At 55.7% G+C, this 14,941-nt stretch overlaps 1 protein-coding gene across 6 annotated transcripts in view; it reads right to left on the bottom strand.

Moving 5' to 3' along the window:
- LOC137218546 (uncharacterized) overlaps positions 1-1,993 on the bottom strand; it is a 34,770-nt gene extending 32,777 nt beyond the window's left edge. For 5 of the 6 annotated variants that reach the window (XR_010940746.1, XR_010940747.1, XR_010940748.1 and 2 more), the window contains exon 1: positions 1,878-1,993. The gene's annotated coding sequence lies outside the window, so the exon portion shown is untranslated. The remainder of the gene's footprint in view (positions 1-1,877) is intronic. The other variant, XR_010940750.1, reaches the window with a different exon arrangement.
- Positions 1,994-14,941: the final 12,948 nt, after the last annotated feature.

The following is a 14,941-nucleotide window of genomic DNA, read 5'->3' on the forward strand; positions in this document are numbered from 1 at the left end:
GCCATCACCAGCCAGAATCCACCTGTGGACGTCAGGCAGCACGCCCCCATACACGTCCTGGGGTCCCTCTGCGCCCCCCAACTGTCATCTTGCACCAGAGAGATACGAGGATTTCAAGGAGACAGTCGCCATAAGGGTCTTTTCAGAACAAGATTCCACTTTTAATAGGTAAAAACACAGAAATCTTGGCTCCAACCTCCAGAAAATGCAATTAAACATAAATTAATTAAAATTATAAAGCCCCAGTTCTCAATACACTATTTTCACTCACTTATGGTCTCTGGACGCATGCTACAAAATATGGTACCACTAGAAAATAATATAAAGGCGACCAAAACCGCCTAAAATTATCCAGACCACCATCGAGCCCCCCACCCCAAATCTCACCTCCCTTCCACGTCACAGTAAGAATTTCAAGACCCCCGCACGATGGCGCCTGATGAACCATCTTAGACCCTCTACATCCTACTCAAATGAGCCACACATCTTCCCAAGACCCTCAAAACCAAAACCGACCGAAAACAAACTAATCTGCGTCCACGCTCTTCCACGACACCCTAGGTCATGCAACCAGTGCCGATCCCGGCATCTCTGCCCAGCGCGAAACCTGCAACTGCTCCCCAGTGAACCCGGGGGTCTTAAAACATTTCCCCCTTAGGTAAATGAATTCAGAATTCTCCAGTAAATCCCGTGCCCGACCCCCTCCAGCAGGAGAACAAAGGCCACCTCCCCTCCCCACCCCGCCCCCCAAAATTCCGCAGTGCCACCAGCGCCCTCTGGCGGCCAGCAAGAAAACCTTCCAGAAACCTGCCACGTAGCAACTCTCTCACGCTCCCCTCCCCAAGCCCGCCGGCCCACAGTGGGGAGGGGGCGACGTGGGGGGGGGGGGAGCTTGACAGGGACAAAGGAAATGGCAAAAGGCGACTTTATCAAAAGTCAAAAGCCCACAACATCTCAGAGTCTTCCAGCGACCACCACGCAACACTGAAAAGACCCCCGACACCCAATTCTCAGCTCCCAGTGCCCAGACCCCCCCAACACGCCCCCTTTTCTGTATTTCTCTCTTCCCTCTTAATTAGCCTCTCCCAGACCCAAGGACACAGCCTTATTTCCACCCCAGCCCACCCCCTGCTTCTATTCTGCCTTCGCCCCCTATTACTTGACCCTCCCCCCAGCCGCCCTTCTCTACCAAACTCATCCTAGGGGGGTTTCTGGTAGGTTTGCACTTGAGCGCCACATCTCCACTATTTAAATAAACAGATGATACCAGGTAGCAATTTTACTGTCTAAATTTTGACTGGAGTAGGCTTTGCACTAACCTGTGCACTTGGATTCAGAATCCCTAGCGGGTAAGTACCTCTACTCCTCACGCCTACGGCCACCAAGAACCGGGCCAAAAACTAGCGGGAAAATATTGCCCAGGAGACTCTTGTTTTCGGGTGCTCTCCCCCCTAAATCTACGGCATGCAGAATACATTCGCCGCCATATCTCCCACCACTCGTGATTCTAAAGGTGGCTTCAAACACAGAAAATCTGGGTTTTGGACCCCAGGGACTGAGGCACACTGGCCTCTGACAGGGCTTTGATTAGATTCCTCCCACGCGTCCTCATTGAAGCTCCTACCACCCGGCCTTCCCTCAAGGGCTGCACTGGAAAGTGGCCCTGTGATTTTCCCCCCCAGGAAAATGTGCCTCGAGATTTTCCTTCCTGACAGAATTTCATTGCCGATGCTCGGGGACAAGGCGAAGTGGCCGCCTTCAGGAGAAGGTCCCGGCATCTCTCTTGCGGCATGTCCAGGAGGACGGAGCCCAGCCCAGAAGGGGGTGTCGTCTTCCTTTTGCACATCCTTTCGGGCAAAGGATGGCCAACCACTCACCAAGTAGGGAGGTTCTCGCGCGGGCGCCCCGGCTCTCCCGAGGAGCTGCGGCCAAGGCCAGCGGGCCAGGGCGCGCTCCATCCCAGCTCTCCGCCGTCTGCGCTAGGGGCTGGCTGGGTGGGGTTTATATCGAGGCGCAGAAGGGGTGGTCTCTGACGTCAGCGCATTCTGCTGCAATGCGCTCATTTCTCCAAAAGCGATTGGCCGGAAAAATGAGCCCCCCAGATTCTATGACAAATTGCTCTAGCCGCACCCAGATTGCAGCAAAGAAGGGAGGAAAAAATTCTGCCGCAGTGCCCCTCGCCGCCATGACCAACACCCTGAGCTCGCTGGTGCTTTTTCCTACATGAGCCCCGCGCGCCAGGCGGGCAGATTTCTGTGCACAATTTGCTGGGAGAACTGGACAAGGGGTGGTTATCCTCAGGCGGGCCGAGGGTAAAGCTGGGGCACCGCAGGCAGCAGATCACACACCTGGCTATTCCGGAACCTCCATCAGAGGATGCGGCTTAGGAGAAGAAAACGATGCTGTCTGCTTCTTGTCCTGGGAAATAAAATGCCCCGGGCAAGATGAGCGGTACCCAAATGTAAGTCAGCGTCTGTCACCCCCCTCTTAGCCCACTCGTCCATTTTCGACTGGGAGACTCGATATCGCATCTCCGAGTCAGAAAAACTGGCTTTTGAGTCCCCAGCTCTGCCGCTTACAACCTGCGTGCCCTGAACCCTGCAATGCCCCCTCCTCTGCCAGGGGGTCCGTTTCCTCCACGTTAACAAGGGGGTACCCCCTAACCAGGGTTGTAATAATCTAGACACGAGCCGTGTTCCTATAGGGAAAGTACTTTTGGAGGACGACTGTGTCCCACAAGGAGATGCACAGAGTACCCCCCAAATGTGAGATGACGTCCGCACACATACACTTTGAAAAGCCCCCCACACACACCGCCCCCGGGGGAAACAGGCAGCGACACATGTTGCGGCAGAACATAGCTGCACGGCCTCGTGCTCCGGGACCTGGCACATGAGATTTAATCCTTAACAGGTGGCGCCTTCGGCAGCTCTGCCGGGCACTGAGTGGCAAAGCGGGCAGAACCGTCAATCAAATGTCCTCTCGCAAAGGTCAAAATGCTGTTGAAAGGGACTAAGGATCTATCTTAGGGCGACAGGTGGGTGGCAGCCGGGAGGGCAAGGATGAAGCGCCTGGTGACAGAAGAGGGGTGAGGATGAGTGATGTGTCCCAAAGGGGAAAGGCGAAGGGGCCCCGCGGGGGTATCAAGTTAGAACAGCTCCCCCGCACTTCTGAGGGGCTTCAAAGCAGCGGCTTCAGAGCGACCCCCCCCCCATGCCCGGCGATCCTGTAGGTAACTATAGCCCAGTCGGGAGATTCCAGGGCTGAAAAGAAGGGACAGGTCTATTTGTAAGCCCACGGCTAGCGACAGGGAGGTGAAAATGGGCCACCAGGTTGCACGAGACACCGAGCCTGGGTGGGAGGGCTCATTTATAGATGCGCAGGCGGGCTATTGGGGAGATGAAGATAAAGTGGCCTTTGGAGGCCATGGCGGGGAGCTACCTTAAAGTGTCAGATAACGTAAAGGGGGGAGAGAACCCCATTTACAGCCTGCGGAGCACGCACGGCGCCCCAGAGACGAGAGCCGCAGCAGCGGGACTCGCGAAACAGAAAGGCCCGCACGAACCGCGGACGTCAAGAAAGCTTCAAAAAATCATGGCTCCGAGCATCCTAGTCAACAGGAGAGCGTTTATTAGCCACGGTATTAATAGCTAGGAAACAGCCGGAGCCAGCGGGGACCAATCAGCGGCCAGGAGCCCCTGTCGTCAAGCCGGCGCGGCCAATCAGACACCCGCAGGCCCGGTTGCTAGCCTCTCGGGGGCAGAGGCGAGGGGTGCGCATTGTCATGGGGGCGCCAGCTCACCCTCCGCGCGTGGGAGGCCTGCGTGAGAGCCGAGGCGGCCACCGGAGAGGCTCGGTAGTCACGCACTTGGGGTCCCCGGAGGCTGTCCTAGCGACAGGGCCTCCTGGCGTCATCTCTGCCGCCCCAAAAGGACATGAGTGATGCTCTGGGAGGAGCCCCCGGCTGTTTGGGGTGCCTCTGAGAGGCCCTGGAAGGAGAAACTCCAGATGGCCAATGTGCATCTCTGCCCTCAAGGCCTGGCCCCCGGGAGGAGAGGTGGGCCTCCCAGCGCAAAGGCCGCCTCTCTGCTTTTTTTTTTTCCGGACTCCCTGACTCGTCAGGCTGCTGCTCAGAATTTACCAGTAAATCCCACTCCTCTTTTTCAAGGTCTCACTGACAGGCCAAGGTAAAAGACCCTGGAAATTCTATATTTCTGACAAAAGCACCGCGGGTTTTATTCCCAGCTCTCCTCCCTCCTAACTGGGAGGCTGCTGTCCAGGCCCTTCACTACGGGCCCCTATTTCCTCATCTGGAAAAAGGAAAGAGTTGGACAAGATGGTCCCCAAGGAGCCCTCCAGTCCTGCTTTGCTTGAGTTGAATGTATACATCAGGCGAGTCAAATGTCTTCCAGAACATTCTGCATGACAGTAATTAGTATCAGGTGTATCCTGCCGTCCATGTGGTTACTTCATCATGCTGCTTTTCTTTCCATTGTATTTTATTTTAAACAGAACTCCATGGCAACATGTTTATCCTTCTGGCTTCCTAAAAGAAAGAAAGAAAGAAAAAGATGGGGGGGAGAAAAGGCAAAGAGAGAAAGACAGACTGCTGTAAACTAATCTCTACTGAGCATGGTTCAACCACACACAAAATCCATATGTTGAAATGTTTTCGTTGGCTTTTCTGGAGCTCAGAACCTAACTTTTTAAATATTTGTTGGTCCAAAGCAAAAAAAGAAATAACTTGAAAGAGCTAAATCTATGGTAATATTTGGACCCGAACTGTTTCTCCATCTGAACAACGTCGTGCACGCTTTACTTGCTCGAAAAGGACATTTGAGGGGCTCAGATTCATATCTATAGGGCAAAACAGACAAGGAAATCCAGGTTTGAGAAACGGCTCACTTTCTTTCTGTACATGCTGAAACCCAACCCTCCTGAAGAACCCTGGAGGAGAGCCAGTGTCCCAGGCGCAGGGCTTAGCCTGCTGCCTCTTTTTTTTTTTTTTTTTTCACGTAGATCTAATTCAAAGCATACATTTTTCTTCTTTTTTTTAATTCATACTTGGGAACCCTCAAAAGCCGTGTGAGCAGTCTCCTATCCACATGTACATACTTGTGGGCAAGTATACAAACGTCCTAGGCTTCAGCTAGGAAATGAAGACAAGCTCCTCCTACAGCCATCTTCCAGGCGTGGGTAAATGTGTCTCTTCTCAAAAACAATACTCAGGCTCTTACTGAACAGCGACCCCTGAGTGCCTGCCCCTCTAAGCAGGCCTCCCCAGGCTTCCAGGTAAAATGTTCGTGTAGCCCAGAGGTCTCTCCTCCAGGCCCTCCTCCACACATCCCGAGGGTGGCTACCGTGATGGCTAATGCTGCTGCCTTTCTGATCCCTAGTTCCAGTACCAGCCTCTGTCAATTCAAACCACCCAAGATCACACGCCCCTGAACCACCCCCAGCACCCTTAGACCTCATCCCAAGTCAGAGAAGCAGAAGGGCACACAGAGGGTCTTCCTATGAAGCTGCTTTGGAGTGAGGGAGCCTGGAGTTGTCGGGCACCACCTCTGTGCCTTCTATAGGGCATCAAGCCCCCAAGGATTTGGGGGAAATGATCAAATACAGTCCTGTCTTCTGGGATCCTGGAATTGACAATACCTCTTCGAGAATGCACGCTAATCTGCGGCCCCCATGCTAGCCAATTTTCAGGAACTTGATTTTGCCTTCAAAACCAAGTCTAAACTTTCGAGTTTGGCATTTAACGACTTGTAGGAGGGGCTCCCTTTTTTCTTGCTGGTCACTTATCCAAACACAGTTCCTACCCACATTTCCTGCCGGTTGGATGCTTGGTGGTCCCTGCCGTGCGTCGTGATCCCGGGGTTGGTAAGTGGGAGCACCGCGGCCGCCTGGGCACTTGTGGATTTTCTACCCAGGAAAACTAAGTTCCGGGTTCAGCCCCAACCTTTGCATAGAAGAGTTTGCCAAACTGTAGATACTAAAAGACAAATAAAATTCAGCGCCTTTCATAAAAGGCCACGGATAAAGCTGACTTCCCGGTAGACTGCTGGCCTTCCAGGCAGAGCATTATGTGTTGGACTCTGGGGTGTGTGGTATGTGGGAGAGAGGGTGGGCATTGCTCTTTAGGGATCTTTCTCATGACTAGAGCCAATGAAAAAGAGCTGAAAGGTAACACCCCCAATTACCCCCAAATACCACCCACCCCAAACCCTTAGTTGTTCTGGGTGAATAAATTCTGAATGATTTGTGGATTTCTCTCCTGACACGTATTGCTTTTATTATGTGTATTTTTTCTTATGCAACAACCCAAGAAGACTGACCATTTCAGCCTCTTTCTGATGGACTGCGAATAGGAAGTATTTTTCTAATAAGTAAATAAAAATCAAGAGACTCGGGACCCCCCCTCCTGAGTAGTTGGAGGATTGGAGCATGGGGTGGGCGTGGGGGTGTCCAGGGGCAGCCCTACAGCCACACCCGACTTCTGGAAGGGCTCCCTTGAACCTGCCGCAGAGGTGAAGAAATTCCAAGCTGTTAGCAGCAAAAGAAAATGAACTTCAATGGTTGCCTTCATGCAGGAGGGGCCCCAGGAAACCCACTTACTGGAGGAACGAGGCAGGCCGAGAGCAGGGTCTTGGCGAAGCAGCCCACCACCCAGAGGTGGATTTTAGGAGTCACACCCTGACCCCAGGAGAAGGTGGCCACCTTGCCCCACCCCGCCCACATACAGCCCCCGTGGCTTTGGGCGTGGGCCAGCCCGGATTCAAGCAAGGGGTTTTCCTGGCCCAACTCCATGGAAATATTTCCTTTGGTGGAGCAAAGAACTGCTTCATTCAACTGCCTGAGGCTAGGGAGGGGGCTGGCTTCACTGTGTTGACAGAACTGCAGAGGCCTGGGGAGGGCCCCCCCCCAGGAGAAAATGTATTCCAGGTAGAACAGGACTGGAAAGTTGGCTTTTTTTTTTTTTAACTAAAAGATTGCTAACAGTTGAAAAACTACCACCCCACCCAAGAGGCTCCAAGAGAAGACATCTGCGCTGGATTTCAGCAAAGACGGTCGCAGAGACCTTCTCCTGAATGGCCAGGGCAAGGGGACCATTTGCAGGCTCGCTTGCGGTTTAAACACTCAAGGTCTGGATCCTTCCAAAGCCCACGGTTGGCTTCCCTGGGCCAAGCCTGGTGGTACCTGAGTCTCGGCGCTCACCCAGAAGCCACTAGCCCACTGGTGGAATCAAGGGTGCCTGGGGGACTCTGCAGTTGGAGCCCGTGCGCCCTCAGAGGTTGACTTCCAGGGCGCACACCGTCCTCCTTGGCTGACCCTAGGTTTGCCGACGTCCATGTCACAGTCGGTGCGCAAGAGAGGTCACCCAGAAACAGAGGAACCCCCCCGCCCCTGCACCAAAAAGCCAGAAGGAGCCACACTCACGAGACTCCTGCCTGAGAGCACAGCTCAGAAGCTCATCTGCCAGTGAGAGGCTTGGGAGGAACGTGGGGCAGGAGCGGGGAGGGACAGGCGAGGTTCTTCACCGTGAAAGGGGGTGATAATATCCTGCAACCTGGGGCTCTCCTAGGGTTGAAAGGAGACAAGAAACAAACCAAGGGCAGAGCATGGCATGCAGGTAGGGGCCACTTTATGCAGTGCCACCCGAAGTGAGGGGCTAAGACCCCATAATCACGATGCCGATTGGTAGCGTTGTTTCCCAGCTCTTGGGTAGACCAGCAGTCTCGCCGGTGGGTGAGGGTTTGGGGCCCTGAGCTCAGACCTCAGGTGCAAGTCCACTCGCTACCCACGTGCCTTGAGTTAGTTGTTTACCCTCCCTGAACCTCAGTGCACAATCTGTAGAATGAGGGTAAATGCCTCCTTCGGGAGGGGAGATTAAGTGGGCAGAAAACAATGTGTGCTGTAGTCACCATGTGTCCCCAGTCTGTTTGACACCAGGGCTGGGGATGGGGAGAGACCTTCTTGTTTTCTATGCTGCTCTCTATGAAGCATACATTTATTTTGTAGTTTACAAAGTTAAATCCAACATACGTGCTAGAAGTGAGCCAAGGTCTGTGCCACGTGTTGCCCTGACACGGACATGGAGATGCCCTTCCTATGTGGGTGGGACACCCCTGAATGCTGTTGTCTCCATGAGTCCTGAGAGCTGGGCTGCTGTAAGCTGAAGTTTGGGGGATGGGCTCTGCACAATCAGCTGGGGAGTAAAGAGAAACATGCCTCCCCACTCTCAGCCTCTTTGCTGAGCCCCGTGGGTTCTCTGTGGACCAGGCTGGCCACCCTAGTGCAGCCACCTGGACCAGTACCCTCCATCCCCACCACCAACAAGAGCCAGCTCCCTTCCTCAGCAGGACCCCCGTCCCAAAGACCGGGATGTGAGATGCAACCTGCAAGCTCAGTAGGGAAATAGATCTTCCAGATAAAAATATTCCCAGAACACTTGGCCTGCCTCCCCCCACTTTCCTGCTGTTCTCCTGTCCGTGGTAGGACACAAGCCCTCTGCGGCCAGCACCAAACGTTTTGCGAGGAGGCAGCAAGGAGAGGTGGATGAAAACACAGACTCTGACATCAGACAGGCTCGTTCAAATTCTGATACCACCAACTTACTAGCAGCTTGACTTTGAGTGAGTCTCTTATGCCTCTGTGTGTCTCGGGTTTTGCATCTATAAAATGGGGATAATAACCGTACCTGCCCCCCGAGAGTTCTTGAGAAGTCGAAATGAGGCCATACATGTGAAGCCCTCAGAACCGTGCCCAAGTACCCAGTAGAGGCTCAGTAAACCAAGCAAGGTGGCATCCTCCCCCTGCCCACGCAGACAGCCCTGCTGCCCACAGAGAGAGTTGATTTAACAAGGCCACCTTTTCCGCAGGGACACAGGGCATGAAACCTTTGCCACAGTCTCCTGGTTCAGGGGGAGCAGCCCTGGGCCTGGCAGACGAGAGCTGTGAGTCTCTCCATCCTGGGACTCCCGGAATAGGGACAGTGGCAAAGATTCCGAGGGTGGCCAGGTGCCCTGCATGCCAGCCCCTGCTGCGTGCCCTTCCTAGAGCCAGAATGCAGGCGCATCTTGCAGCCTCAGCCCCTGAAAAGCTCCCCCCACCACTCCTTGAAGGGCAACTTCACCACCAGGGTTGCTGGGGGTGACTGCGGGTCACCGAGGGTCATCTCTGAACACCGCAGGTCACCGCGGGTCTCCGCACTTCGCCCCCATCTACCCACTTGCTTGGGCTTACGCTCTGCAAACGCTTCGCCCTCCGAGACACGGGCTCAAATGTTCAACATACCCTTTAGGTGTTTGCGGAAAGGATGAGCTTAAAGGCGCCTGCCTTTAGGTAAACAGAGCTGCCCTTGCACATTTGATGATAAAGAAAAGCAAACAACGGCCACCTTTCAAAGCCTGCTCCAACCTAAAGACAGCGTTGCCTTTGTGAACTGGTGGGGGTGGAGGGCTTCAGGAAGACTCTGGGAGGCCCAGGCCCTTTGAGGAGGGTCCTGCCCACTCACCCCACTGAGCTCCGGTTTCCACTGCAAAAATACGGAAATCAGGACTCACACCACGGGTCTGCCCTGAACACAGATTGAGACAGACTGACAGACTATTAAAAACGAGAAGCCTCCTGCTTTATTCGGAGGGACCCTGAGGGTCAACGTCCAGGGCTGGGGTGGTGGCGTCTCTCTCTGAACCAGTCACCGGGTAGGGGCACACGCGCAGGGGAGCCAGGCCGGGCACACTCAGAACTGGCTGCCCCCCAAATACACCCTCAAATACACTGCGTCTTTAGCCTGAGCTTTGTCAACTTTGAAAGATGAATTCCAGATAACTTTGTTAATGCGTTCATTCATTCAGTTCAAGAAACACCTACTGGGTGCCTAGGACCAGCACTGTTTCAAGGGCCGGGGATAAAACGGCAAGTGATGGGCAAGCTCCCTGCCTCTGGGAGTTCCGGGAGCTGGGCTGCACCCCTACTGTGTGCCGGGCTCAGCTCTGGCTGTCTCTGCTCCCATCTCAGGTGGACAGTGTGCTCAGTCCAGGCCCTGAGAGCAAGTGAGTGAGCCCCACCCTCCCTAGAAGGAAGAGCCAACGAGTGGCAGACTGTCATTTACCTAAAAGAGACAGAGCCACTGGGGCTGGGCTGCCCCTGGAAAGCTGGGACCTCTCTCCCAGCTCCGAGTATCAGGAATCCTGGGCCCATGTCCTTTCCCGACAGTCTGGCCTTATGTACATTTCCCAGAAATTCTCACTGTTTACTCTGAGGGGCCTCCCCACACAGCAGAAGTCGTTCAAATGCTGCTTTCGGCCGTAAGTCACTTTCTGGCTGGCTCGGGGCACAGACATCTCAGAACGTTGAACGTATGGCCACGTGGCCACCCCAGAGATCCAAGCAAAACTGTCTGGCTGCCCGGCCTGAACTGTCCCTGAAAGGTTTCAGTGTATACCCCCGCCCCCTGCTTTGGGGGTTCGCACGGGGCCCTCACACACTCCCTGAACAGCCAGTGCAGACCCAGGCCCGGATTTAGGCTGATTTCCACAGACCAAATCAAGGCCCTCATTTGGAGAAGCCTGAGTGCATCTCGACTTGGGGCAGAGGGCGGGGAGCAGGGAGCGGCTGCGGGCGTGTGCAAGCTGCCATCTCCCGCCAGGCTGGAGAGGAAGCTGGGATGAGGTGGGGGCCCGAAGGTGGAGAGAGGAAGATGGGGAGGGTGGGCAGGGGGTCCAGGTGACTGGGTGCTCACCGGCAAGCCCCCTCAAAGTCCCCTCCCTGGGCGAGGTTTCCGCAGGGGAAGAGCATTTCCACTTGGAACCAGAAGGCGCCACCCTGCCCCAGCCCAGGACCTTGTCTAAAGGATGTGCTGACAAATCCCACCCAGGAGCGACCACGGCAGAAGAAATGTGGACCAACGAGGGGGCCAGGAGGAAGGCTCTAAGTCCTAAGAGAAGCCCCTCTGTTCCCAGCATCCTAATCACTGCAGTCTCATATTAAAACATCCTAGCTGAGTTCCCGTAGTCCAGCTCACCGGAGAGAGCAGAGGCTCAAAACAAACATCCCCAGTGAATGAGGCAGAAGATGGAACAGGTGCCTGGGAGCCTGGCGGAGATGCTGCCGCCATGTGCGTTGCACGTCCCACCCGGTGAGCAATGTGGGATGGGAGAAAGAGGGGTCCCAGGTCTGGGGTCGTATACCCCATCAGAGGCTGTCCCGGCACGGGGGAAGGGAGACCCCAACCCTCAGCTGGGGGGACCTTGGAGATCAGAGGCAGCCGCTGTTCACTCTGGGCCTCCCCAGGGTCCTTGCATGTTCTGTGAATTAAGAGGAGGATTGGGGGTCCAGGAGGGCAGCCCAAAAGGCGGGGCCTGTTGTGCCCCTCCCGCTCAAAAATGCTTTGGAGCAGAAGACAGGAAGCAACTCACACTGCAGCCTTTCGGAGGCGCTTCCAGGGTGGCCCCAGGCGCGAGGCAGGTCTCGGATGGGGGTTGGGAAGTTGGTACCATTTCCCATATGTTAAAGGCAGCGCCGTGCCTACATTTCAAACCCAACGGAAGAAAGGCAGAGGGAGGCAGAAGGAAGATGTGAGGGACTTTAACATCGGCTCCGGGGCTCAGGGTGGCCTCACCCCGAAGGGTGGGGCGGGGCTCTCTGAACCGTGGATGTGGGCTCAGGCCAACAGGCAGCCGCCCGGGTGTCCGTTCGTGTTGAGCAGAGCACAGACGCGGAGCTGCGTTCCCCTAGGTCAGGATTCAGACTTGAGCCCATGTTCCTCCTAAATAAAGTGAAAAAGCCCGTATCGTCCTTCCACTCCGTGCCAAGATTCACTTGCTCCCAGCAAAACCGTGTGCTGAGGCCACATGCAGCTTTTTGACCCTCTAACACCCCTCACCCCAGACCTGCAGCCAGGAGTGATGGCCTGTGGGATTCTAGGTCCCGGGCCAGCATCATTCCGCAGAGGGGCTACAAAGCGAAAAGGGAAACGCTTGATTTGGACCACGTCAAGATGTCTCTGCAGGACTTTGTTTGAGATCTACATTCTTTTACTAAACTGTTAGAAGATTCACCATAAAATTTCGCCCACCCCCTACACACGAACACACGCAGGTTCCCTCATCAGCTCGATACCGCGCCTGCCATCTAAACAGGCACGACTTCTCTGAAAAGCCTTCTGGCAGAAGAGACCAAACATTTAAATGCACAGGATTCTGAGCCCAGCCATTTCCTCTAGAAACGATTCCCACCGAAAGGATTGCGCAAGGCGGAGATGCAGAGCGACGGGGGTATCCGGCCTGGGGCTGTCAGTCGGCAAAGCAAAAACTGTGCGCGGTGGGTTCTCAAGGCTTTTAGTACCTATTTAATAGCTTGTTTAACCTTCACCCATGTACTTGATCAAGCCTGTTTGTGGGTAAGGAAACCGAGGCACTGAGAGACGGCTAGTGACGAACCGAACTGGGATTCGGGCCACAAGGCGCTCCTCCCTGTTGCGCTGTAGTCACATTTTCTCCACAACCCCCCACCCCTTGCCCACCGGGAGGGCATTGAACGCGGGTCTTGACAGGGAACCCCCAGGGGCTCAGGACTTTGCAGGCTGGGAGTTATCCCTCTCTCCTCCAGCCGTGATAAGGGCCACGGGCACCCCCATATTTGGCCAGGGGAGGTGGCATCGCTGCGCCTGGAGGGCACTCTGGTGTACGACGGAACTCCACGCAGAAATCAGTATGAGTTGACCCTCCGCAGAGGAACTGGGTCTTTGGGCCTCTCAGTTTCCCTAACTTGGGAGAAAGGCCTGTAGCGGCTCCCACCCCGACTCTTCAGCAAATACCACAAGGGGCAAGACATGGCCCCAGGGGTCACTGACCGAGCTGCCGTGAACTGCGCCGCAGGGAGTGCGGTGAAGGAGGGCCCCAGCTCCACAATCCTGGGGCTCCCGATGCTGCCGTCCGAGTGAGCCGTGGTATTGTACACAGAGGCCCCCTGGCAAGGGCAGCCGGTGCCCACACACCAAGGGCCCCGGAGGCCACAGCGTGCTGGGGAAGCTGGCTGAGCTGAAGCGCGGCAGCACAGGGGGAACTAGCAAGGCGCACGCACCAGGATCCTGGCCTCTTACAGGACCTTAAGTGGCTCAAAATCACTGCCTTGGAGGCTACCGCATTCAAACTACCGTATTTTCAAGGCCATCAAGCAGCCCAGGCACACACCGGTGCTTCCCAAAGCCCCCTTTGCGTTAGCACAATGGGCAAATGTTGCTAGCAAGTGTCCAAGGGGCTTCGGAGGTCTGGGGTGAACCCTACAGGTGCCAGGCCTCCTCTGAGACTCCCCGACCCCAAAACCCTTTCCTCAGTCCTTGGGGCTGGGCAGGAGGTGGGGGATGGGCAGCCTCACTCCTCCCCCACGGAGGACACAGTCTTTTGCAAACTAGCCTGACCGGGCTGGGGGCCTGAAACCTCCCACGCTGGAGAGTTCTTCCCCTTCCTAAAGGAACAGAGCAACCCCAGCTGGGAGCAGCCCCAGGGTCAAAGACCCCCTCCCCTGGGGGAATTCGTTTTCAATCACTTCCTGGGCTAAAAGCAGCACTCCCCTCACTCCAGGCTCAGGGAGGGAACCCACAGATCCCGCAGGCTGTGCAGTTTTCATGCTACAGCCTGGGGAGGGACTGGCACCCCATCCGACACCGCTGTAGAAGGGCTCTTTCTGGGTCCCCAGGGAACCAGTTCAGGCCTCTCCTCACAATTTATCGTGATCTAAGGGATCGTGCTATGGTGCTGTGTTCTTGTATTCACCTCCAAATCCTGCCCACTCTTCACTTTTATAAAAGCCTGGGCTGAGGTTCACCCAAGTTCCCCAGCTATGATTTGGCAGGGCTAAGACGAGGACCAGTCTGCAGATAGCCAGGGCTTTCTCACTGCTGCAGGAGAGTCTTCTGGAAAAGCAGGACTCAGCACTCCGCTCGGTGTTGGGGAACAAGAACTGATCCTCCTCAGAGTAACGGGGCTTGAGTCCCTGCACCTTCGGCGCTAGGAAGCGGCCTAGGTCCGCCCCCGGGGATGGAGCTGGCCCAGACGTGCGTGTGAAGGCAGTGATAGTGAGTCGGGCTGCAGCGCGGGACACTGCTCAGACTTAACGCCTGCAGGAGTATGATACCCAGCTTGGCATCATAGCCCAGTGCTGACGGGGGCCCCCAGGACTCGATCACCTCTGCTCAAACCGCCTAGAGGGCTGAAGTCTGCCTGGGAGCAGGAGACAAGGCTGCACCTCCGTCTGACTCCACCATCCCCCCCCACCACAGGCGCGTGATTCCCCGGGAACCAAGAGCCTTGGGGCGGGGTGGAGGGTCGACTAAGAGTCAAGTATCAATTCGCCTGGAAAAGCAGAGTTTCAGATGGAGGAGGTGCAGGACCAGGGCCTGGAGCAATTTGGCCGCAGCCTTACCCGCGAAGACTTGAGCCTGCGCACAAAGTTGCCCGAAGACCGTGGATACCCCGCGGCACCGAGAACGGCGGAGACCCATGACGTCACCCACCGTGGCGAATTGTGGTAAATCCCAGGGAGCTATGCTGCAGAGAAATGCATCTGGGCGAAGAGGAGCCAGGAAGCCAGGGGGTCAGGGCAGACCAGTGTGCCGGTTACAGCGCTGCGGGATTACGGTGCGGACCGCTGGCAACTGGCGGACTTCAGCCCGGCAAGTGCCGCCTCCGCTCAGACCCACGAACCCTTAGCAATCCCCAGTTTGAGTCTGGGGCTTGAATATTGCCCTGGTCCCCAAGCCGCCCAGCAGCCTACCCTCGGCACAGCAGAGCAGTCCTCTCTTTTCTCGAAGAGTGGAGGTTTGCCGGAGTCAAACCTCCTCCAAAACTCGAGAGCTTAGATCCCGGGCCTGAAGGAGGAAGATGCCGCCGAGCTCATTCTTGGAGCAAACCGGGCCGTCCCCCTGCCCCCCACCTCG

The sequence above is a fragment of the Pseudorca crassidens genome, chromosome 1 (assembly GCF_039906515.1).
Source record: "Pseudorca crassidens isolate mPseCra1 chromosome 1, mPseCra1.hap1, whole genome shotgun sequence".
Classification (NCBI taxonomy): domain Eukaryota; kingdom Metazoa; phylum Chordata; class Mammalia; order Artiodactyla; family Delphinidae; genus Pseudorca; species Pseudorca crassidens.